The sequence below is a fragment of the Pholcus phalangioides genome, unplaced genomic scaffold, assembly GCF_987345545.1.
Source record: "Pholcus phalangioides strain wild (caught in Gottingen) unplaced genomic scaffold, Ppha-v1.0 ptg000039l_1, whole genome shotgun sequence".
NCBI lineage: Eukaryota > Metazoa > Arthropoda > Arachnida > Araneae > Pholcidae > Pholcus > Pholcus phalangioides.
In genome coordinates this window covers 5,072,138-5,095,410 of record NW_028301625.1, presented here as the reverse complement: position 1 = coordinate 5,095,410, position 23,273 = coordinate 5,072,138, and the positions used below count along the sequence as shown (strand labels likewise).

At 37.7% G+C, this 23,273-nt stretch overlaps 1 protein-coding gene and 1 non-coding gene across 2 annotated transcripts in view; both read left to right on the top strand.

Moving 5' to 3' along the window:
- LOC149065480 (leucine-rich melanocyte differentiation-associated protein-like) overlaps window positions 1-23,273 on the top strand; it is a 59,279-nt gene that overhangs the window by 17,572 nt on the left and 18,434 nt on the right. The window lies entirely within an intron of this gene.
- Window positions 21,366-21,437, top strand: TRNAA-GGC (transfer RNA alanine (anticodon GGC)). Its single transcript has one exon. It is a non-coding gene; the product is annotated as a tRNA-Ala (tRNA).

Genomic DNA, 23,273 nt, shown 5'->3' with positions numbered 1-23,273 from the left:
AGCCATGTTTTTAAATACATTATGTACGCATTTTTCAGTACACACTTTTCTCTCATAAACCTTCATTACAAATATCGAAAACGATATGTTCTAGTGAATAGAAAACTTACCATAGTATAAAAATTATTTCTTATTTACAGGGTGGTTACTTAAATCCCCTTGGTGAATTTACTGGTGAACTGTTGATCCTAGACGCATACTTCCAATTAGAAAATTATCGGTATAACTTGTAGAACTCAGATATGTTATTCATGTTGCAAGAGGTTGTATAGTTACCAAAATGAAAAAAAAAAAAAAAAAAAAATTAAAATTTTTTACGGACACCCTGTCCTCAAAAACCCAACAATAAAGTTGTTGCCCTGTCTCACCTGAGGCAAACAAAAAAACTTCCACGTTTCTAAGTGCAATATTCACAGAGATATGTGAATTTAAAAATCGGAGGAAAGGTAGAAAAGAACAACACATAAATCAAGGAGAGAAGCGTTGTCCTTTAGTTTACGGCAGCGTTTCTCAACCGGTGCTCCGCGGAACCCTTGAGGCTTCATGTGCTCTTACCAGGGGTGCCGCGGACTACAGAGGAAAATGAAATATATCAGTAAATTTCATAAATACAAACATAAAAAAGAAGTTTGTGATTCTCTTCGCCATAGAAATTTAAAAACTAAAAAGGGGTCCGTGAGTCAAAAAATGTTGAGAGCCGTTGGTTTACGGCATGCATGACGATCTTGGAACCAAGCCTCTCCGTGGTGGCAATGTTCACTGGCGGAAGAGAGGGACCCAACCTCCAATTTTCCCCTCATATGACTCTATTTTTAAAATTCAAATAAATTTTATTTTCTTGAACTTGATCATATATCGGGCCTTGATCATATTACCCAGCTCTGACCAACGTTTAAGGAGCGTATACCGTACATTAGCGTGCCGTTCTTGCAACGTACGACCCCCTGCAGCTGTTCTAACCCGTTCGTGGGTACACAAAATTCCTTTGTGTTCCTTTCTTTCCTTTGTGCTCATTGAAAAAACCGATTCCAGGTGGGTCCAGTTCAAACAGCTAAAGAATGAATGAACAACCAATTGCAAATGCTTTCATTGCATGACCCACGCGCTAAGGGGCCGTTCAAGAATTACGTAAGCAAATTTTTTAGCCATTTTTGACCCCCTCCCCCTCCTTGTCAGCAAAAGTCAGTAAAACTCTGACCCCCTGCCCCCCTTGTCAGCAAAATTTCGTCATCAGCTCTGCCCCTCTGAATCCTAACGCATGTTGCTGGGATCAGAGACGTACACGGGGGGGGGGGGGCATAGGGGGCTCGGCCCCCCCCCTTCCCACGATCAAAAATTTATTTTTTAATGAAATATATGTAAAACAAATATGTTTGTAATTCGAATTTCGGAAGAAAATACCTTATTACGTTAATATGATCAATTTCTGTTATGTTATTATAATCAATTTCTGTTATGTTATTATAATCAATTTCTGTTATGTTATTATAATCAATTTCTGTTATGTTATTATAATCAATTTCTGTTATGTTATTGTAATCAATTTCTGTTTCAATGTTATTTGAAGGCTATGAACGCATAATTTATCTTTAATAAATTCATTGCGACCTACCCTCTGAGCCATACAATGATAAATCGCATAAAGGCCCTTGGGGGCCCCCGGGGGTTATCTGATGCGGCCTACCATCCACAAACCTAATTTTGTAAAAAAAATGAACTAAGCGGCACATCTACAGATCGCTTAAGTGTCCCGTGGTACAATTCCAGAACATTTAAGCGGCCCGTGGAACATTTTCAGATCACTTAAATGGCCCGGAACACAGCTCCAGAACACTTAAGCGATCCGTGACACATTTAGAGATCCCTTGGGTGATATGTGACGTAGTTTTAAAGCACTTAAGTGGCCCCAAGTGTGGTTCTACATGTTACCCGCGGCACATTCTCACATTATTTAAGTAATCCGCGGCATATAATTACGGATCACTTGAGTGATGCGTGGCACAGTTCCAGAGCACTTAAGCAGCCCGGACACATTTCCAGATCACTTGGATCCACCAAAAATTTAGAGATCACTATAGCGACTCTGTAGAGCACTTATCAATGGGGGGGGGGGGTGTTACTTCAAGTGCCCACAAACTATCGAAAGGTTTTTCTCGTTTTTGGCGCACCGAGTAAGATGCTATTAAAAATATTTCATATTTTCATAAAGGGTGGTTGATGACGTAAGCATTATCCAAACCCCCTCCCCCCCCTTGTCATCAAAAGTCAGCAAATCGAAAACCCCCTCCCACCCCCCATCGATGATGACGTAATACTTGAACGGCCCCTAATGTAAACGTGCCTTTAAGTTTGGGCCTGTTTACCGTGAATATTCCTCACGAAAGTTCTTCGATTTTTTGTAACAGGACGCTATCACTGCTTCATCGCCAACGACATCCCTCATCCCCTTTCTTTGTAGAAACTTATCCATGAAAAATGTTACGAAGAAACTTGATATACTATATAAATTATTAAAAACTTCTGCTCATTCGGTTTTTTTTCAATTAAAACGTTTTCGGTATAAGGGATCCATCTAGGGATTGAACTTGCGGATGTGCGATAGCCAAACAAAGTAAATCTTTACAACGAGTTTGCTTCACTTCATTTGAAATTCAGCTCGATATTCATTCTTTGGAGATGCGGTCTATGCGTGACATCATTTTGTACTCGATAGGATAATAGGGTTCTGAGAAATCTCCAATAAAAAACAAATACTTTTGAAAAAAAACAGACTTTTCCGTAGTTTTCACGATTAACCGTAATTCCATATTTTATGGTAGAAATCCGTAGAAAATACGAATATTCCGTAGTAGTTGGCAAGTATGGTTTGCGGTGTGTGTGTGTGTGCTGTTTTTTTCCCACCTTTCCTCCGATTTTTGAATTCGAATACCTCTACGAATATTGCACACAGAAACGTGGGAGGTTTTTTTTGGTTGGCCTTAGGAGAGACAGGGCAACAACTTTCTAGTTGAGTTTTTGAGGACAGGATGCCTGTATAAAATGCTAATTTTTTTTTATTTTGATAAAACTATACAACCTCTTGCAACATGAATGACGTATCTGAGTTGTACACGTTATTTGGATACTTTTTCTAATTGGAAGTATGCCTCTAGGACAGGTCCGTAACTAGAGGGACACGGGGAGGGGGAAAATTTTTAGGATGCGGCAGTTTTAGGTGGAACAAAGAACACCATATTACAAAATCATGGAATTTTAAAGTTGTGGGGCGGCAAAAATCTTAGTTACGGCCCCGCTCTACGATCAACGGTTCGCCAGTAAAATGCGGCAAAGGGAATTAAGTAATCACCCTGTATAAGGATAAAAATAATTTAATCAATTCCTTTTTTTAACTATTTTAAAACCTCAACGATGTCTTCATCTATTCGCCTTCTAAACACCGTATATTTTTACAGTGCACAGCTGCTTATGCAAATAATACGAAATAAATAAATAAGTACACATAATCATAAGATACAAGAAAAAGGTTCAGAGGTAATTAGTATTCCGTCTGAGCTAATTATTATGTTTTGTTTTTTATCCATAACTCATGCATATGTCTCTAATTATTCATAAACTGATAAACACATTTGGGAATTATGTCATGAATTAATTAGTTAATAAAGAGACGAAGAAGTTTATTAACTAGAATTACTTATTGTTTTTATAATAATGTAAATTAGACGATAATTATAATGTTAATTACTTTTCTGATTTTTTTCTCCAGATTTTCCCTCAACGAAGGTTTTGACAGTGTAAATTGTTCATTTTTTAATAAGTCAAACTCTGTTATAACGTCAATAATTGCCAGTCCAGACTGATTCCTATAAAGAATATTGTTAATGATCAATGGGGATTATAACAACACTTTTGTTTCCGTTTTTATGGAGTTGTCCCAAAAAAGTTTTACAACTAATAGAGCTCATCACATTCAGTGAATGTTCTTCTGTTGTTGTATTAATACCTAATTGATTGAAACAAGATTTATCTTATGTTTGACGCTTCAACATGTGCTTATTGGTATGACCCGTATACGGGACATTCCTGTGTTTTCCTGTAATTTTTGCAGAATTTGTTCGATAAAAATGTCTTTTTCCTATTAAAGCTCGTGCATAATCTTAACTAAAATTGATGATGGAGATAATTTGCGTAATTTATAAATTATGTGTTATAATGAGTACAAATATTCATCTCACATACTTGTCATGTTTAACTTTTTTTGTGAAATATATTTTATTCTCACTGCAGAATTACTGTAGTTCCTTTATTTTTTTTTCTCGCAAGGGTTATTTACACGCAATAATTGCCAATTTCGCTGACAATTGGTAACATTTCTTGGTGAGAATTGGCGTATTTATGATCTGAATTTCCCATATTTTTCTTGCTAAAATATTGTCAACGTAATCATAGTAAAGCAACAACTTAATGTAAAATATTTGATCACACCTTTTTATAGTTTTCATGCACCAAAGGTCTTGAAAACAACAATCTCGCTAGTAACGACATCTCGTTTGTAACGACAAAATTTCGAGCAATCTTCGATATCATTATAATCGAGTTTGACTGTGTTTGTCTACATGGAGACAAAGGTTCTATTTTGCAAGAACGACATATATCTAACATCACACCGAGAAAATATTCGAAACATTATAATTGTTTTCCATAAAGAATATCAGGCTCAATCATGTTTTTCATGATCCGGCATGAGTTATGACTATGTATATATCGTTCATACAAGATTCTGTACAAGAATGTCTGGGATAGTGTTTTAAATGATGAAGAAGAAGCACCGCGCGAAATATATTCCATATTTTATGAGTTGGAATTCGTGTTGTGTACTCCCGCATAATATATTCCTGTACGAGTATACATCACTATGTATATATGTATGCGTTCACATAGTCCACATAAATTCGGTAATGACTTTCTGCAAAAGTAACATTTTAGGAATATGCCTGAGAGATGAGAGAATGACCGGATGAAATATTACGTTAGTCCCAGAAATATGGAACTCTGGAATTCGAAAAATATATCTATATATATATATATATATACAGTCCAGGGTAGAAAGTTCTCTAATTTACGAAGCGTAGCACCAAAGTCTTTGTTTGGATCCATAAATTTTTCCCGTCTCCCAGCTGTGATGTCGCTTCGAGTCGTAATTTTCGAGTATAAACCCAGCACGGATGTGTTCTTTCATTTGAAAAGAATCATTCTTACTATTCCAAATGCATGACATCTCTGCACAGTATACTTTTCAATTTTCGCAAAAAGAAATTATATTGCGCAATATAAGAGCTGTGGTTTTAAACTTGGACAAATTTAGTATCGGTATGCTCGAAAGGAAAGTACAGGGGGATTCATAAAGAAGTGTACGGTTTTCAGATGCTGTAAAACAGTAAAAATTGAAGACATGGACCACACTGCGATGCGTTGGGTAGATGTACTCATAAAATTTCATTTCTGTCCTGTTACTTGGGGAAGTGACGAGGACGGTAGCTCGTTTGTCACGTGACTCAGTCAAAATGAATGCGGCTACAGTAAAGAAGACATTCTGGGTTTCCGAATTAAGCAAAATGGATCCGTCAGATGTCAGAGAGCATCGTGGGCCCCCAGGCCAAGCGATTTTTCTGAGGCCCTTTACCAGACTAAGTTTCGAAAATTTCAACCAGATCTCATTTTTGTCAGGCCCCTTTTCTCTTGAGTTATATTAAAAATTTCATAGAGTTCCGTGCAACAGCCTCATTACCAATAAGGGCTCCGCGAAAAGTTTTACGTTGGAAACCCATGACCTAGAGAGTGTGCAAGCATGCGAATGATCAAAACAGTGTTCAAGTATGTGCGAGTAACCAAAAGAATGACCTGGTGAGTGAGGGACGAAAGAGTGACTTGAACACAGAGACATGTTTACGGTGAGGAAGGATGCTAAGCGGGCGGACCAGGACTGCAAATTTGGAGAGGAATAAGTGTTCAAGGAAAACCTGGACTAGAACGGGTGAAGGACGGCAAAATTTGATTCGAACACCTTATGATTCAATGACTCCCATCATCATTATTTTGTACGGGTGCTTTTCTTCCGGTGATTAGTGCTCTTGATTCGTGAATATGCCTCCAATAGGCCGACGGTGCTCTAACTTTATGCCAACGCATCAACTTTAGGGTCGTTTAAAGAGCATAATCGGGCAAGTGATGTTCAGGGGGGTCCCTGTTTGGTTGAAATTCACTGCCTACCAGTTTACATACTTTCTCTCGAAAATCATATTGCTTGATCTCAAATAATCACGAGACCCTCTTATGCATCCGAGGCCTCCGGCCCTTGGTGAGGCCAATTCGTTAAAAAAAAAACACTGCAGTCTTCTCGCTTATTGCTAAAAAATGTTTAAAATCCCCGTTTTCAAAGATCAAGGAAAAAAACCGCTTAGAATAGTTCATATGAATACCTACAGATGGCAGAATACTAGCACACAAACCTGTAAATTTTTTTTCATTCTTTACCACAACAAATATACGTACAAAATTTATCACTCGTCAGCAAGGCCGTCACTAGATGCTTGGTCAGCTGGGGCAAGCACGCATTTTGGTGCCCTCTTGTAATGTTGAAAGAGGGGTTAAATTTGCACTCACTCTGGTCATCAGACCCGCCTGCTCCTCCCAGTTTCAAAAAAAATTTTCAATTAAAAAAAGAACCTCTCTTTTCTAAAATTTGAATTTTGAAGATCAGAAGTTGCAATTTCCTGATGAAACAGAAAATGACTAAGTTGTAAAAAAGGATTTATTTTTTTGGGGGTTTTTTTGGAAATTTTTCATCCACTAGATGGTTTTTGAATTGCAGAATGTGTTTATTTTACGGGACAGAGACAACAGCGTCATCTTAACACATGAGTCCCACCCGGGCACGATACGGTGACCTTCGGACCATTTTATGAGAGATCCAAATTAATGGGCCACTTTGGGGAAAAGTCATTTAACAATGTTGCAGGAGCCGTAATCCTTGACAGAAAAACTTTTTATAATTAAGTGTGAAAATTTTTTCTCTGGTGGGCCGAAAACCCGATCAGTCGACATGTTTAAAAAAGGCTTCGTGTCTTCAGTTGGATAAGGAATTCCACGACAGAATCTGGTTGAATATGTATGATAATAAATACGCAAATAAAGGTTATGCCCATGCCTTCTTTCATTTTGCCCTGGGGCTCTGATGCCGTTGAGACGGCAGTCCGGATACACTTTTTTGGATAAATATTCAAAAATGAATTCCGTAAAAAAGCATCATTATCATTAAGGGTTCCGCGGAACAGCCTTATAACTATCAAGGGTTCCACGAGAAGTTTTACGTTGGAAACCCCTGCTCTACAGAATAGCAATAACAATGGTTCTAGTCATCTTAAAACTCACAAGGTGACATCAGAAATCTACGATCTAGTTTTAGTGTGCCTTTCTTTGTTTTAAGTTGATTGGTTTTTTTTCGTTTTTTTCCTGATATTTTGGGGTCTGCTTGATGCGCGTCATACGTCTTCATCTTTTAGTACCTCGTTCAGAGCCATCAAAAAAGAGAATTAATGAGGTCTGTTAATTACGCCAAAGCCTGCTGCTCGTTAGGAATATAATGTTACAGTGTTCATGGCGAGTGGTGATAAATCCTGCGTCGGCTGCGACTTTGGTTTGACTGTAAAATCACTCGGTGGATATTATTTATCTAGACGTTTCATATAACACTCGATACTTATTAACACGTGAGCCGCTCGCGACTCGGACTTCATTTAGTGTCGTTTATTTTCCTTTAATTGGTTATTAGACTCATTTGTTATTCCTTTATAATTACTCTAAAAAAGTGTATGTTCCTCAGTTATGAAACATGCCATCTGCGCGCAGTTGGTCGATTGGGCCATTCGACGAAGCCACCAGCTCAGATGAACGCAGAGGTCAGTAACCGACGTCCCACAATGATCACAATAAGTTATGTATATCCAAACTTATAACATATCTGGTATTATTGAATTAATTTTTCGTTATTCGAATCTTACAATGGTTTTCTATAACTGATAGTCATAGCAATGACGATTGCTTCAACTTCTCCACTGCTGCGGCTCACTCGAGCATTTTTTATTAGATGTGACCCTTTCTACTCGGGCATACACGAATCAATTTCGAGTAGCTTGGAGACTGGAAGACTGAATGACTCCAGTTGCCTCTCCCTCAAGCGGTGCTACTAAAAACATTCGACACCCAGGAGACTGAGGAAAGATCACAGTTTTTAGTTAACCATGTTCATACGATCATAATATTTGCCAATACAGTAGAACCTCGTTTATCCGAACATCAATTTTCAGAACAACTCGGTCAACCAAACCTCTTTTCAACCTAACTCATTTTCAGTTTTCTATAGTCAATGATGCTCAAGAGTTGGTATTTTCTTGGAACTTGCATCCTCTTTTCTCCCAACTCGATAGCTTCGCTCTATTATACAGCACTTCACTTCCAAACAATTATACATACCGTACCTGTGAGCTATAGATGTAAGTAGGGGTGGATTCGGGTACATGGACATTTATTAAAAACCTTCTATTAGTGCATATAAAGAAACGAGGAGACATCCTAACATAAGAAAGGTAAACGATATCAACTAACTTATAACCAGTGTTACACCAGCAGCACAAAAATGAACTAACTAGAATTTTTATAAAATCAAGTAGAATCGTGATGTTAAAAACCAGAAAAGTTTTTTTCATTTATACTGTATTATAGTTTTGTATAACCTGAATTTCTCTCTCTCTCTCTTTGCAACTAAGATAAGTGAGATTAATATAGCCATGCTAAGCCTCAGTGATTTTTGCTGAGGCCAGTATAATAAATTCTGCAAAACAGGTAATGTTAAAAAATATTTTGAAGCGTTGTTAAAAGAAAAAAAAATAATAATCCCCGATGTATCTCAACGGCGAGTATGTACATTTTTTTTTCTCAAACAGTCTCCCTCCTGGCCATATTCCCAACAGAAAAAGGTAATATGGCCAATGAAGTCCTCAGCGTATATATCACAACAAATTAACAGGCATTTTCACAAGAACTTATTGATTCAAAGAAGCAAACTTTTAATTGAAAATTAAATACAAAAAGAGAGAGATAAATACAATAATATTAAATACAAAAAGAGATTAAGCTTACTTCGTCCAGAAAATTAAATTTGTAAGCTTTAACTAAATTAAAATAATGAATCAAAAATTGAATTTTAAAGGGAAATAGAGACATTTTGGGCATATAAATAATTTTTCTTCCTATTAGTAAACAGAAATTTGTCGGGGGGGGGGGGGGCTAGAGACCTGTCTACGTGAAATTTCTGATTAAAAATTTTGGTACTCGCACATGCGCAGTGACCATAGCATACCAGGTTTTCAAACTAACCTAATTTTATGTAGATTGAAATAATAATGAATGCAGTTGAAAAAAAAAAGCATTAAAAACTACACTCCATGATTAACGAACTAAAGTTGTGGGGGGGGGGGGGAATAATATGGAATCTGAGAAGAAATACAAATGCATCGGAAGAAAATGACGTGATTTTCCGAATGACACTTCCAGCATAATATGGTGAACTGGCGCGAAACTCCGTATTACCCAAGCAAAAACAATTAGGTCACTTGTTTAAACCAGTGTTTCCCAACCGGTGTGCCCCGCCACCCTAGGGTGCCGCAATATCGCCTAAGGGGTGCCACGAGATATTATGGAGATGAATAAAAAAATATTGTAGTCCACTTAAGGTCTTAAAATAAAAATAAATTAAATCGAATTAATTACTCTCATGCATGACAGACTCATCGGATAAGTCGTCATCTGGTGGCAGTGTCAACAATGTGAGCTTCGGCCTGAGTTAAGTCTGGCTGTCCATGTACGACCCCATTCAGCCAACACCATCTATAGCAGAAAGAATCCGCGCGAAGCTCGTGACGTCACTGAAGAAGTCCATTTCACCTATAATCATTGGATACACTACAAAAAAGGTTAAAGATATCGCATGCGTTGGCCTGCTGTATCCAATGGCTACAGGCGAAATGGGCTTCTTCAGTGACGTCTCGAGCTTCGTGCGGAGGCTCTCCGCTATAGATGGTGTTGGGTCAGCGCACACGAGCTCTAACAAAAGGGGATTCGTTGGCTTTGCAGTTTATTGGTCTAGGGCGCTCACCCGGCAAGCGAAAGGACGTGGATTCGATTCCTAGCAGGGCCAGTTGAGTTTTCTTTCGGGGATTTATCTTCGCATCAGCCAGCAGTAGAAACCTTCGCAGTAATTGTGGAGAGGGACATCACCTTTGGATAATCTGAAACATCTCAATAGGTATGTACTTTCCATCTCTTTCTACTGAGAATCTCAACTGGATTGTCTCACCATTTGATTTCGCAGACAGTGAGGAGCAAATAAATTTCACTGCTTGCGAATGAATTGAATTTATTGATCTTTGCTCCTATTCCACACTCAAAGATAAGTTCACCAAGAGTGAGGCGTCGGTGGCTGCTTTTTAGCTTGGACTGAGAGAGGAGTGTTCTAATCTAATGAAGAAAGCAATTAACTTCTCTGTCCGAGCAAGATTTCTCTGCTCTGGCGACAATGAAATACAAAGCAAGAAATAGACTACTACTACTCAAGCGTACATACAGCTCGCACAACTTCCTCTACGGAATTTCTAACGAATTGGTACATGCCGGAATGTGCGTGTATGTGTTGTGAATCTAAGTTTGTTTCTGTGTAATGCTTGTCATGTGTAGTGCTGCTATCCGCCAAGAAACAGACTGCAAGACTTTGAGAACAATTTACGTGTTTTGTTGCCATCTTTAAGGCTTGATTTCAAGTATTTGTACTCTAAGCATCAATCACAAGTTTCATACTAATGATTAATCGAACAAAACTTTATTGATATATTTTTACTCGGCGATTTTTGTTGTAGTAAACTATACTTTATGTGTATTCAAGGAAGGCTGCCCAAGTTTCTAATGTTATTCCCGAGGGTGCCGCGAACTCCAAAAGGTTGGGAAACGCTGGTCTACACAAATAGCTACACAGGCAAAAGAACATCAAATTTCGAATTCCGTTCAAAATGAAGAAAATACAGAAAATTGGCCACATCACCATCAAACACCTTAGATAGGTATTTTTCTCAACTAAATGGCCTTAAAAAAGGTGTATTTACTTGGAAAATTGTTAATTGTTTGGAAAAAGTTCTCAACACACTGCCGTTGAAAACAAACAAGCAGTTCCCTATATGAAGGAGAGAGAGAGAGAGAGAGAATGTGCCACCTATATGTAAAACAGCACACCACAAATACAGTATTAAGAAATATTTCGGAATCATGCTACTAGACTAGCGAGGGGACTAGCACGTCAAGTTACCAATCAATCGGTCACGTGGATCATCAATGTATCATCAGTACAGTACTTCAATATTCCCGTTTGAGTGGAGCCATGGAAATACACTTTCGCCTGGGATATCGAGTCTTTTTCGGTATCTAGTATTCTAAACACTATCAGGGAAGCCTTTAAGATGAAAATGTTCTCTCTGAATAAAGTCACCGAAAGTGGAACCTTCCGTTCCTTACCTCGACTTTCACGACCATTGTGGATTGGATCTTTCAGTGAAATATAAATCCAAAGAGAAAAGGGAAAAAATGGGGGAAATAAAGGCATCAATTTTCTCGCCGTACTAGGGTTACCCTAGAAATAACGACTTAGCATCACATTGGCAACAAGAAGTGAGCTATAATACATATCCACCACAAAATAAAGAAAAGACCAGCAGTTAGAAGGTTATATACTCCAATTGGCGATGTAGGACAAAATAACTAACAGAAGTTATAAGCACGCAATTTGTTTTCAAATATTCCAGCATAGCTTTCTAAACAACAATAATGCGTGTCTTTTATCGGCGTTTGTACTTATATCGATGATAAATATAGTACATTACTATAACAAATGAGAAACGCGATAACATTTTACAACGTATAATAAATCACTATCCAATTTTATGTCATAAACAAATCTTCGACAATGCATTTTATATAACTTTTTTTTTATTATTATTATCGGCAGTAAAGCGATATAGGTGAAATTCGTAGGAGTAAGGACCCTGATACGGAGATTTTTTTTTTGCTTTCAATATTATTTTTTGCCGTAGCATCAGTGGTATACGTTTAGGCGGTTTCCATCGGCCTTCATACGTCATGTGGATGTTTTATAGCGGTGGAATATTACCAGAAGTGTCATTTTTAGTTTCTCTATTGCTAGTTTCTTCCAAACAGCCATTGCAGAAGGAGAACATTTAGAGAAGAGCTCATATTTCCAAGAAATATTGAATTACCTCCATTTCTTCTGCGTCGTCGCCGTGTCTGCTTCCTGTAATGGATTTTTCTGCGAATAAAATTTATCAGTTTCTTCTCCAGGATTACTCTTTCCTTTTATTTTTCTCCCTCTTTGCCATTCTGGAGAGAATTTGAATCCCGTTCTTCTTCTACTACTACTACTATCCGGGAAGTGTGTAACGAAATTTTATAGAAGCAAACTGAGATCGATCGCCTTCCCTTCATTTTTGTGCTTTGTTTGCACACGTATCATCGTGAATAGAAAAGAGTGAAATGTATTCTAAACGTAAAAAGGAGAAATAAAATTACCGGAGCTAAAGAAACGCAGAAACATGAGGATGAAAAAAGATAAATCTGCTGAAAATAAAACTCCGCGTCTCTTTGAAAGAGATATGGAAAAAAAAAACCGTTTTTTACGCGCTTTGAATCCAAAATAACAATTATTTTGTTCCAAGACAAGCATTATCCAGCGACGTGAAAAGGAAGACTTCTTTAGGTGAACTCATACCGAAAACGTGAATGCGAGAGAAATAACAACAAAAGGCATTAAAAGAGATAATTTAATAATGACCGTATCCTATGTTTTTTCCCGGGAGGAAGGTATTTCAATTCGTCCTGGTTTTCTGATTGGATATGCGTTTAATCTAGATTTAGCTTGCGAATAAATAGCACGGAAGGGAATTTCGTCGGACATATTTCACTGAAATTTACTGCTTCAATATAAGATATACCGTATACGCGCTCTCTACTTTGGCCTATTTTCAAAAAATTTCAAATTCACTTTCCAATAAACCCAATATTATTACTACTTTTACAAAAAGTTCTGGTGACATTTTTTATGTCGATAGGCTATCTTATATTATGTATATGTAAACAAAAAACATATTTTTTTTTTAACTTAAGCTAATTAAAAAATTAAAAAATTTTGGGCCAATGCTACCCTTGTATGTGCCTGACTTTGGCCCACTTAGTTTTTCCTATCTTAAAGCATTAAATAAACAGTTGGGGTATTTTTTTGAACCTAGGACTCGTAAGACAACTTCAATTTTTGACCTAAAGTTTATATTTCAACGTGTATTGTCCGTAAAAATAGCAATTATCTACATGTTTTTTTTTTAAATTTTTATTTAATAATCTCATGTCTTACAAATCGTCCAAAAAAATACTTTTTTAACAGGCTTTGAAGGCTTAACGATTAGAAACCAATAATCACCGATTTTGTCACGTAACTAACAAATGCTAGTTCTTCCATGGGACTAAAAAACTAGGGATGGCCTGGTTTGCTAGAGAATGCATTTTTAAGTTTGTTTGTAATAGTTGCTTCGAGGTATTTTAAAGTTATCTGCATCTTTCTATTGCTTTATTTCAGCAGATCTATCTGCATCTAAACAGTTTTGAAGGAGGCCATTGCTGTAGTCTGCATAACTTCGACTTTGCTCTTGTACTTATAAGCCATCTTTCCAGCCTGGAAACAAAAAATAGGACAGACATTAAGAAAATGAACGTAAAAATATTCAATGCATAATTATGTTCTTAAGTGTACTCACAAACAAATTGGAAAGGGTTGCTAAAATATGACTTACTTTGGCCCATCAAAATGGTGGGCCAAAGTAGGGTGTATTTTTGAAGTTTTTTACCAGAGCTTAAATTTTCAACTAATGTTTTCGAAAAAAATTTAAAAATTACATGAAATTTTAATCATATACTACAGTCAAAAGTATTGAATTGTGTTTTTAATTAGGTACCTACCTTGACTTGACAAAGCTAGATCACAATTCTCCCCTCAGGTGATAGTTTTTGACAGATGAAAAAACCATGCGCAATCACAGCATACGAAACTACCACTGTTGCTGTCTGCCTAGCCGGGTATTCGTGAACTACCCGAAGCACTCACAAGGAAAGGGTCCCGGAGTGTCGTCCTCAAAAAATTTATGTACATGCACCTCACCCAGAAACACATAAAAACCAAAAAATTAGCGGCGGAGTGCAATTAGTAAAGCCGCAAAAAATTAATAAAAATGACAACAGTTTTCTACTTATCGTCTCTCGTGCTCTTGACGAGGTCTATAAAAAATTATTTTCACACTTTTCCATGGGCTATGTATGACTTTTCACTATGTAGCTCTCCTTTTTTTCCTCTGTGTTTTATTCTCTTTTTTCCATCTTTTTCCCTCTCTCCAGCTTTTCTTTTCCAGAAATTAGTTATTTTTTTCTCTCTGCCTGTGTTTGTGCGTGATCATATGTTGTTTGAATGACGTCACTCTAAGATTGTAGGGTTGCGGGAATTTTAGTCATTCTTGGCTTCTATTGGCGTTCAAAACAATAATATTAAAAGCTTTTTTGTAGTGTCCCATAATAACTCCGCCGGATTTTTTTTATATTTTTGTGCACATTTCAGTGAGTAGAACCAGTGGCAGTTACTTCAAAACTTTTTGAAGACGTCACCTTGGAACCCTTTCCTTGTCAGTTGCCTTACTTGGCAAAAACTACAAGAAATTAGTTCCGCATTTTTTTTTCTACAGTAATTAGAGTACGGTTTATTATTTTATCGTTTTGGGGGCAAAGAAAGTTTCCAGGGCCAAAGTAGCCCGCGTTTATGGTAAACTGAAAAATTTGAGAGCGAAGTGGAACATAACGGGAACTTTATACTAAAATAACCGTTTTCATGTTTAACGCTTCAAATCAGTACTCTTCATCCTTTTTACACCTGTGGACCGGAGGAAGGAGATGAACAATTTAGCGGACCGGCAAAAAATGAAATAATAATCGAATAGTCAACTGAACTTCTAATGGATAAAAATAAACACAGACAGTATTTTATTCAATAAATCTAATTTGTGCAACGTGCAACGTGCGCTACTTTTTTGTCAAAACATTTTATATACACTTACTTGAATAAAATGTCACCGTATATATATATTATACTGCAAGCCGTAGAGAAAAAGTAAGAACGTTGCACTTAGAGAGCGAGAAAAAAAAATTCGTTCGTAACGCTGGGGTTGACCGTAAGAAAGGGGGATTCTTATTAAAGCTTTCAAAATAAAACTTAATTACCGCTATTTTTACTTCACGTACAAGAGAGGTGACCGTTAAGAGAGGTTGCACTTTATTATGATCAGAGTTGTTTCTGTTGGGCTGGACTTAAGTCAGCAATATTCGTTGTGAGTCAATGAAATGAATCCGGCTGAATCTTATGATTGATATAATGAACCATATTTGTTCAACAAAGACATTTTCTTCTATGACGATGATGACATGTTGTAGGATAACAATGAAGTGATACAATGAATTCAAACCGTAAAAACTGGCTGGAAAAGCACTAAACGTCATTCAAACTTTGGATTGGTCATCACCTTGTCCTGAATCAAGTCCAGTCGACAGCCTACAGATCTTATAAGAGTCATTCGTTTCTTCCCTGATCCATCAAAGATGTCGATGAAAAAATGATACAAATTGATCTAGAAATAAGAGAGAGTGTGTGTGTGTTGAGGTATTTTAATCTATACATATAAAATAACATGTTCTGACTGAGTGACTGAATGATTCATCATCGCCTAACCGAAACCGCTGAAGCTATAAATATGAAATTTGGTCAGTAATTTCATTTTATAATGCAGACTCACTAACAAAGGGTTTTTCAAAATTCGATCCCTAAAGAGGTTCAAATGTTATATAAAGAAATCATGCCGGGCGAAAACCACTGAAACTATAAATATGAAATTTGGCCAGTATAGTTTCATTTCAAGACTCACTAAGAAGGGATTTTCTGAAATTCAACCCGTAAGAGGATGGTCATAAGTGGGGGTTTTAAAGGTTACATAGAGAAATTACGCCAAGCTGAAACCGCTGAAGCTACATTTATGAAATTTGGTCAGCAGTTTTATTTCATGACGCAAAGACGAACTAAGAATGGTTTTTCGAAATTTGACTCCTAAGGGGGTTCAATTGTTATATGGGGCAATCATGGCCGAGCCGAAACCGCTGAAGCAATAAATATGAAATTTGGTCAGTATTATATTTTATAATGTAGATCCCCGCTAAGGTGGGATTTCTGAAAATTTAACCCAATGAGGCGTAAACGTTTTTCATACATCAATCGAAGGTTCAAAGTATCCAGCTCACCTTACAACAATATAGCTCTCAAATCACGCAGGGTAGGCTGCAAGAACGAGGCGAAATTTTCTCCATGGTCAGCCAGGAAGTTCCTATGGACTGGTACCGGTCAGGGCTATATAGTAAGGGCTGTTTCATCACTTTGAAGTGGCGCTCGCCGCTTTGGCTCAGTTGGCACGGTCTCGAAGCTGCTGCTGTGGGACGTCTCATGGCCCTGATACTTTTTCTCGCAAATGACATCAGCTTACAAAACTTACTGTATTGAAGTGGCTTATTTTAACATTTAGTTGCTCATTTTAGTGTTTTAAGTGAGAGTTTTCTCGTTATATTGTTGTTTTAGTGTCATTGGTATGCGTGGGTGGTACTTTTATTTATTTATTTATTTCATTTTTTGTGATTCCTGTGTAAATCAGTGATAAAGAAATATGAGTTGTTGCGCGATTGCAACGTCAAGAACAATTCTCGGATAAATTTCTCTTGGATAAATACTTCTGTGGATTAACAGTGCCGTCGGGGACATGGATAAGAATGGCCGATAGCTTCGAGAAAGAGTTTTTAAATCTTTCTATGGTGAGTGTGAGACATTCAACCATCGAGAAGGTATTATTAAAGAGCTGAAAGAGAGACTTACGAAGGTGTTCCCAGATATATGCCCATAAGCTATCCACATTTGTTCTAGGATAAAGACTTTTATCAGAATTAAAAGTTTGAATAGGGATAAAAAAGTGCATCTGGAAAGAAATGAAAATAGCAAAAAAATGAATAAAATCCAAGAAATAGTTGGTAAGTAATAATGCTTTCTAATATTAGCATTCAAAATAAAAATAATAATAATTTCAAACGTTAAGATTTTTTTTGTGTTTGCTTCCCACGTTTTTATATTGCAGTTATATTGATAATAGCAAACTCCAAAGACTTCTAAAAGCTTCAACAAATTCAAACGGAGAACAAAAGGGTAATTAAAAATTATTAGAAAGCTCAGGAAGATAATTAAAATTATCTGTCTCAAGTTTGCTTTCAATCAACCCAATAAAAGTTAACGTACGTGATTCAACTGAAATGGATCCGATAAAAATGATCTTAGTGGAAGTTACCTCATAAGCAAATGCAAAACGTCTTATTTTAAATGTTTAAATGGCTGAACGAAGCAAGACAATAAATATCCAGATACTAATGAACATAATCGAAAAGATAATTTTGGAATTAATTCAGTGAAATGGGCAGTACAGCGATTGTGCAAACTACCGTAACTAACAACGTATTAACAAGATATATTAATAAAATAAAATTTTAGCAAAGCGGGCGCGCACGGTCATGAGGGTTATAACAGAGGTCTTTAACCTTTTTTCTAGTCGCGAGACTGCCTGTACCCATCATAAAAAGAAGAGCACCCTTACGGCATGATCGACATAGAAATGCATAAAATTAGGATGGTTTCGATTCTTGAAGGCAATTTGTACAAGGTGTTTAATTGGAACGTTGATGAAGTGCTTGCGAGCACTGAATCGGGCACGAGCATCGAACACTCTAGAATGGTGCTCGCGGGAACGGGTGTGCTTGGTTATATAGGAGGTCGTGGCTCTGTCAATACCCCCTATAGATAAGATTATCGGGTTATAAGATTATTATTATAGGAGGTGTTGGCTCGATGCATCGGAATGACGTCACGAGTTATGTCAGCTGGTACCGACTCCAGCGCCTCGTGAGACAACCCTTATTATATGCCCTGGATACCGGTGCGCGGACCAGCAGTCAAAGAACACTGCTGAAAAAGCAAGCGTCGTGGGCCTACATTATAACCGAAATAAAGCCAAATTTATTTTGACTATATCCTGATTCTACTGCAAGTAGGGATGCCAACCAGGGCAGCAACTAAGGAGGAGCAGGCGCGTCTCGTGCCCTGGGCGCTGGACCAGAGGGGAGCAAATTTCATTCTCAAATTTTACCTTCAACATTACAAGGGGGTGCCAAAATGCGCACTTGCCCCGGGTGACCAAGCATCTAGTTGCGGCCCTGATGCCAACATTAAAATATCCATAAAAAGGATGTTAAATATTGATTTCGAATTGCAGAACATCGGTTTCACATAATGCCCTTATTAAAGAGTATTTAATAAAACTTTTATAGAACTATTTTTTATTTTTCCATACTCGAGTGGTGGACACCTTCAGGAGAAATTTCATCAATAAACATCATCCCTGGTTGTGCATCCCTGGTTTAGGGATGCACAACCTCCGACCCGTGGGCCAAAGGCGGCCGGCCAGCCTAGAGGTTCCATCCGGCCTGCGAAAAATGGTCTTGTAGAAAAGTATCTACACACAGAATCTCTACTATACACACTACACGATAAACGCCTAGGTTGACCATATTTCCTTCATAAAATTACGAGAAATCGGTATATTGCCAATTGTCACAAAAAATTATCAAGTGCAAGTAAAGTTGCCAATTATCACAAAAAATTATTAAATGCAAATAAAGTTGCCAATGACAGCCAAAACAATTATTAGCCGGAAGTTGCCAATTACAGCCAAAAAAATGTCAAAAACAAATAAAGTTGCCAATTAAAGTCAAGAAAATTGTTGAAGGCAAGTAAAGCGCTGTTATTATAGGCAAAACAATTGTCAAAAGTAAGGTGCCAATTACAGCCAAAACAATTGTCAAAGGCATTAACTTATAAGTTATGAAAATAATCTAAATATATTTTTTTTCAAAATTTCAAGTAAGCCTCGTTGAAAATGAGGGAAAATGAGGGAAATGCGGAAAAACCGTTTAACTCGCATTTTTTTTAACGCTGTTTTTTCCCAACTTTCCTCCGTTTTTCGAATCCGAATATCTCAATGAATTAGCACTTAGAAACGTGGAATTTTTTTTGTTACCTTTGGAAGAGACAGCGCAACAACTTTCTATTCCAGTTTTTTGAGCACACGGGGACTGTATCAAAAGTTAATTTCTTTATTTTTTTATGTATACGACCCCTCAAACAAATTTTGCGGTTTTAAGTAACAACACATCATTTGAAAAATTTTTGTAACGAAAAGTATGTTTCGAAAGTCAACGGTCACAGAGAGATATCCGCTGTACAAACACTTTGGAACAGAGCCTGTGTACACAACTGCTAATTCGTCCGATTCCAAGACCTCGCTTATAACATACACGTCGGTTATAACACACACCTCTCGAATCACCAAGGGCGTATGTTATAACCGAACTCACCTGTATTTGATATAAACACGCATTAGTGGAAGAAGAGAGGGAGAATTCTGGGCGTATCATATATAAAATATTATTCCCGAACCATTTTCCAGCTCAGATGTGTGATGAATTTCTAATACTCTGTACATACAACAATAGCATTGGTAAAATTGGTGCTATCTACGGGTACGATAAACACATTACCATACTCTTTACGTTCGAGGTGATTAAGGAAGGTGGAGGGAATGGCTATATTATTTAAATTATACACCTCAGCCATAACCCTTTGCTCGCAGTCACTCTGTGTTTGAGACTGGGAAGTAGTCTCGTAATGACTTCGTGCTTTTCCCAACGTCCTACACGCTATCTGGAGAAAGAAATGAACTCTCATGTTAGTCATGGAAACAAAGCCCCTGATTATTTCAAGAAAATGTGTGGCCCTTTTCCATAATACGTTTCGAAGCTGCTCGGCAAAACTCATTAGAAAGAGATCTATTTTCGTGACTACACCAGCCGGATATTCGTCAACGCAGTCAAAGGGATTACACGCGAGATAATCAAATGCTCCTTTCGCAGATAACCCCTTAAGGGAGGCCAATCAAGCTATTTTTCTTCGGGAATATAGTAAAAGCTAACATTGCTGCTAGCACGCGAAAGATGGAATCCATTTTCTTTAGACCGGAATACAAAATACATCCCCACATTCGGTGTTTATACAAGAAGTGTTTTTGGGTCTAATATCCGGTATGTTTACGTTTTTGGATCCGGGACATTTGGATCCGTGCCGTTTGAACATCGCCGTTTCGACACAGCAATGCCGAATATCATGAGAACTTCACAGTAACTGAGAAAGCCGCTGTTGTGGTCGAGTGGTCATAGTGACGGACTCGCATCGCGAGGATCCGGGTTCGAACCCCACCGGCGCCACAGTGGTGGTCGGCTGAAGTTGGTTTTCTGTGGTTTCCAACTTCAAGGCGCGAATGCGAGTCGATCTCCCCTTTAAAAGTCTCGCCACAGAGAGCAACAGGCCTACAACGTTACAAATATTCAATCATTACACTTCACTCACAATTTGAAGTATAGATGGCAGCACTGAAATATCAAACACAACACTAGCTACACACTCAGACTGTTAGGGGCACTCACTTTGTCCCAAACTCTGCTACGTAGCTGGGCTGGAAGAGATCTCGGCAACGGGATAAGTCCGGTCGCAGAGCCCCCCTGGCGTTCATTCAGTAACTGAGAAATGATCTCATATTTTTATGCTATTACTTAATGCGATTATGCTATGAACTTAATATTATCAATATGATGCGTAATAATTTTTTTTAAATTTCACGTTTTTTAAGCGTTTTATGTTTTTAAATTCTTCATTGGTGTGTTTTTACGGTTTTTTCTTTCTCAAAAATGTGTTGTTAAATGTTATATTATTAGTTGATATGTAATAGTGTATATAGAAACGTCCTCTCCACTTGTCAATACAAGATTCATCGAAAGACTGGTTATTTGTGGAGATGAAGATTACAAGGAAGAAAATTCATCACTGCCCCCACGGGGACTTTCTATATGCATATGGCCATCTGGTTGGCCTTTGTCATTCACGAGCTATTAGTTGATTGTTGACGCCGTCCATGTACGGTGTCTTTCAACACATATATACGCTCCAAAGTTGAAATGTTCTGTTTGCTTCCATAGCTTAAATGGTAGAGCACTCGTCCGGCAAGCGAGAGACCGGGGTTCGAGTCCCCGTGGGGGCAGTGATGAATTTTCTTCCTGGTAATCTTCATCTCCACAAATAACCAGTCTTTCGATGAATCTTGTATGCAATAGAGTGTAAGATATTAATGTAACATAGATGTTGCAAGATTAATGTGCGAACAATAATGATTATTTAATAAAATAAACATATAAATAAAACAAAAAAAATAAATAAAGATTAAATAAATATGAAACATTATGAAGAATAACTAATGATTCGAGGCTGTGTTTAACCGCAGTCACGAGGCCGTGTCCAAACGTCCTGCTCCGCTAGTATCAGCCATCTTGATGGGCATTTTGCTTGTTGTGTCCTTTGTATTTGTATCACAATTTATGCATATTTATCTTGATAAGTGAAGATAATGAAGTCTTTTGAATTTGGAAACTGTTAATGAATGATTTGCTATAGTATTTCTCAAAATAATATTCCATATTACCCGATACCCCATCTGTGAAAAAAACCCGTTCTATCTAACACCGTTCTACCGGAAAAATGTATATTTGAGGGCGCTAAAATGCACACTTGTGTGCACCTTGTGATGGAGTACATTGTTTCTGGTGTTACGGTTCTCTCTCCCCACAGGCCTTGACAGTTTCCTCAAGTTTTCTCAACGATTTCATTGTCAGACTATGGGTCAAAAACGTGATGGCATGTGAATTCTTACTATTGGAAATTTTTTTAAAAATTGGTATCCGACTAAAGTTTAAGATGCTGCCCCTACCAACCTACTACTTCATCAAACACCAACTCTGGCCATATCGCTATATTGCAACTTGCTCGCTATTTGCAATCGCTATATTTACTGCCATTAGTGAGATGGGTTGGAAGTGAAGGCGCTGTCTATCGGTGGTCGCCTCGAGTTCGTTAGGGAAAATATCGCCCCTACCAACCTGACGCCCGGATGCACCGCACCCCTTGCACCCTCTCTTAAGCCACCCACTGAGTCGGACTTTCCAAATTCGGACACCCATAAACCGGACACTTCGGCCGAATTTATTTATTTTTTCAACCGGGGACCTCTGATATTTTTTCCTTGCGTAAATTCTGTTTCAGCCTTTTCTAATAAATCTACCATTTTATTTATTTTTTTACCACTTGTTGTCAGTGCCGTCTTAACGCATGGGGCCCACCCGGGCACAACCCGGGGGTTTCAAGCGAAGAGGGGCCTCAAAGAAATTAGAACCGGTTGAAATTTTCGAAAATTTGTCAGGTAGGACCCCAGAAAAATCACTTGGCCCGGGCGCCTATGATGCTTTGAAGACGGCCCTGCTTATTGTTGGGGGGGGGGGGTCCTCTGCAATTTTTGGGCTTCTAGGAAACAATGATGGCAGCTATATGTCTCAATGGATGAATTAGTCCGAAAATCATCTTTTATCGAAAGAAAAAAAACACAAAAACACTTTCTTGCTTCATTTCATTTCTCAGTGTTCTAGAAGTTTATATACGAAATATCACTAAATTTTGCCGAAAATGGCAAGTTATTGCTTTAAATGAAATTTGTTAATTACTGTTGTGTGAAATTGCTGAGAAAGGGTGTAGAAATAAAGAGCTGCTAAAAATCTACCAATTTTTTGGATCCGAGCAATGGTTGTAATTTTTTTTTTTAAATTTCAGATACTTCATTCCTGTTGCAAGGGATTGTATAGTCATTAAAACAATAACTGTTTTGTACGGACACCCTGTGCCCAAAAACCCAATCAGAATTTTTTTGCCCTGTCTCTCTTGATGCTAACAAAAAGAATTTCCGTGTTTTCCAAGTGCACTACTCGCTGAGATATTTGAATTCGAAAATCGGAGGAAAGTTGGGAAGAACAACAAAAACTAACGGATAACG